The sequence below is a fragment of the Myotis davidii genome, unplaced genomic scaffold (assembly GCF_000327345.1).
Source record: "Myotis davidii unplaced genomic scaffold, ASM32734v1 scaffold2549, whole genome shotgun sequence".
Classification (NCBI taxonomy): domain Eukaryota; kingdom Metazoa; phylum Chordata; class Mammalia; order Chiroptera; family Vespertilionidae; genus Myotis; species Myotis davidii.
In genome coordinates, this window is record NW_006300220.1 from 26,779 (window position 1) to 29,667 (window position 2,889).

The following is a 2,889-nucleotide window of genomic DNA, read 5'->3' on the forward strand; positions in this document are numbered from 1 at the left end:
AAAATATGTGGTTATTGCTTTCAGAGAGGAAGGGAGAGGGAGAGAGAGAGAGATAGATAGAAATATCAATGATGAGAGATAAACATTGATCAGTTGCCTGGGAATGGAGCCTGCAACCCCTGCATGTGCCCTGACCGAGAATCGAACTGGCAACCTTTTGGTACATAGGACGACGCCCAACCAACTGAGTCTTGATACAGTTGGCTAGAAAGGTTGTGTATTCAAAGTGTACATAATTGTTTTTTAGAAATGAGACAGAGGAGGCGTAGCAGATCTACCCAATACATAGTTGCAAACCCAAACAAGAAGCCAAAATGAGAAGACAAAGAAATAGTCCCCAAATGAAAGAACAAGATAATTCTCCAAAAGAAGACACAAATAAAATGGAGATAAGAAATCTATCTGATACGGAATTCAAAATAATGATGGTGAAGATGCTTAACAACATGAGAAAAGATATAGTAACTATGAAAACAAATAAAGAATGACATAGCACAGATATAGAACAGATTGGAAGGAATACACCGCAGATTAGGGGAAGCTGAGGATCAGATCAGCGAATTAGAAGACAGGGTTGAAAGTATCACTCACTCAGAGAACCAAAAAGAAATAATAATTAAAAAACAGGAGGACAGCTTAAGGGAGCTGTGGGACAATGTGAAATGTAACAATATTCGAATAGCAGCTGTGTCAGAAAAAGCAGAAAGGGAGAAAGGAATAGAGAACGTGTTTGGAGAAAATGGCAGAAAATTTCTCTAACCTGGTAAAGGAAAAAGTCACACAAATTCAGGAGGCAAGAAGAACCCAAACAGGCCCACACCCAAACATATTATATTAAAATGCCAAAAATTAAAGACAAAGAGAGAATCTTAAAGGCAGCAAGAGAAAAGAAAACTGTTATCTATAAAGGAGTTCCCATAAGGCTGACACATGATTTCTCATCAGAAACTCTACAAGCCAGAAGGGAATGGCATGAAGTACTCAAGGTAATGAAAAGCAAGGATCTGAAACCAAGATCACTATATCCAGCAAGGCTATCATTCAAAATAGACGGTCAAATAAAGAGCTTCCTTGACAAAAAAAAGGGCTAAAGGAGTACATCACCACCAAGCCAGCATTACAAGGAATGCTGAAAGAACTGCTGTAATGAGAGGAAGAAATAGAGAAACATAGGCATACAGAATTAAAATGGCAATAAATAGGTACCTATCTATAATAATAAAAGCGTAATATGTTAATTAGACTGGACAGCCGAATGACTTTCTGGATGTCCTTCCAGACTACCTTCCGGACAAAGCTGGGCTGCAAGGGCTGAGGCAAGCCTCTGCAGCTGCAAGGGCCAAGCCCCTTGCACGAATTTCGTGCATTGGGCCTCTAGTCAATAATAACCTTAAATGTAAATGTATTTTTTATGTAATTTATTGTTTCAGGTCTTATATTTAGGCCTTTAATCCATTTAGAGTTAATTTTTGTGTATTCACCCAATAGTTTTAAACATTCATTTATGATTCTTGCCTTAATCAGTTATTACTATGATGTTTGAAAACTGGTGATTTTCTAAATACATTTCTACTTTTACATTCATTAGCTGGCATTGTACTGTAATGAAGAGCTTTCTCTTTACCTCATGTATTGATTGATTACCAATGGACACGTCGATTCTTATTTACCACATAAGTTATAATGTTTTATTGTCATTATTCAGTTTAATGCTTAAATTGGCCCAGATTTAGACAGTGGGAGCCCCTTCAAGCTTATTTCTGTGTCCATTGACATGTCCTCACCATTTTAAGCACTTCCATATTTTCTGGGACAATAAGAATATTTTAGGGTTGCCCTGACTGGTTTGCTCAGTGGATAGAGCGTCAGCCTGTGGACTGAAGGGTCCCAGGTTCAATTCTGATCAAGGGCATGTACCTTGATTGTGGGTATATCCCCAGTAGTGGGTGTGCAGGAGGCAGTTGATCGATGTTTCTCTCTCACTGATGTTTCTAACTCTCTATCCCTCTCCCTTCCTCTCTGTAAAAAATCAATAAATATATTTAAAAAAGAATATTTTAGGGCTATCTTGTATTTTCCCTGCCCCAGCTCTGGAGCCAACTCTTTCTCCAAGGAACACTGGCTCCCTTAAGTGAGGAATGGTATTTAGAAACAAGGTCTGGGTGCTAGGTATACTTATTGCTACTGGAGTGTTATAGATTTTGGACTTTTTAAGCAGAGAGACCAAGGATTATCCAAGGCTTTTGAATCTCTCTCCACATCCCCACCAAGTGACAATCTAGGTCTGTGCTTGAACACTTTATTATTTGAGAAAATTTATCCAAAGACAATTTCTTCCATTGTTCATTGTTGGGCAGCTCTGATACTTGACAACCCTTTATATTTGAAAACAGTAGTCACTGATTTCTTCCCCTAAGTTTTGTCTTCTCTGTGCTACACATCAGCAGTTCCTTTATTGCCATTATTCTTATGGAAGAGTTTTAAGATTTCATCATTCTGGTTATTGTGTTCTCTTCATTAATATCTTTGTAAAGATTGGCATTTAGAATGAAATGTATTTTTCCAGCTACATGTTCTGATCAGTATAGAGGAATGGGTCAATGACTTTCTTTGTTCTAGACCCCATGCTACTATTGATGCAGGTCAAGATTAATTTAGCCTTTTTCCTTTTCTTTTTTTGTTTTTTTTTGTTTTGTTTCGTTAGGTCAGCAGTTCTCAACCTGTGGGTTGCGACCCCTTTGGGGGTCGAACGACCCTTTCACAGGGGTCGCATAAGACCTTCGGAAAACACATATATAATTACATATGGTTTCTTTTTAAATTAAATCTTTATTGTTCAGATTATTACAGTTGTTCCTCTTTTTCCCACCCATAACTCCCCTCCACCCA

The 2,889-nt window shown here is 38.0% G+C and overlaps 1 pseudogene; it reads left to right on the top strand.

Annotated features, from left to right (window-relative positions):
* The window catches only part of LOC107185114, a 6,566-nt pseudogene extending 4,774 nt beyond the window's left edge, over window positions 1-1,792 (top strand).
* The last annotated feature ends 1,097 nt before the right edge of the window (window positions 1,793-2,889 follow it).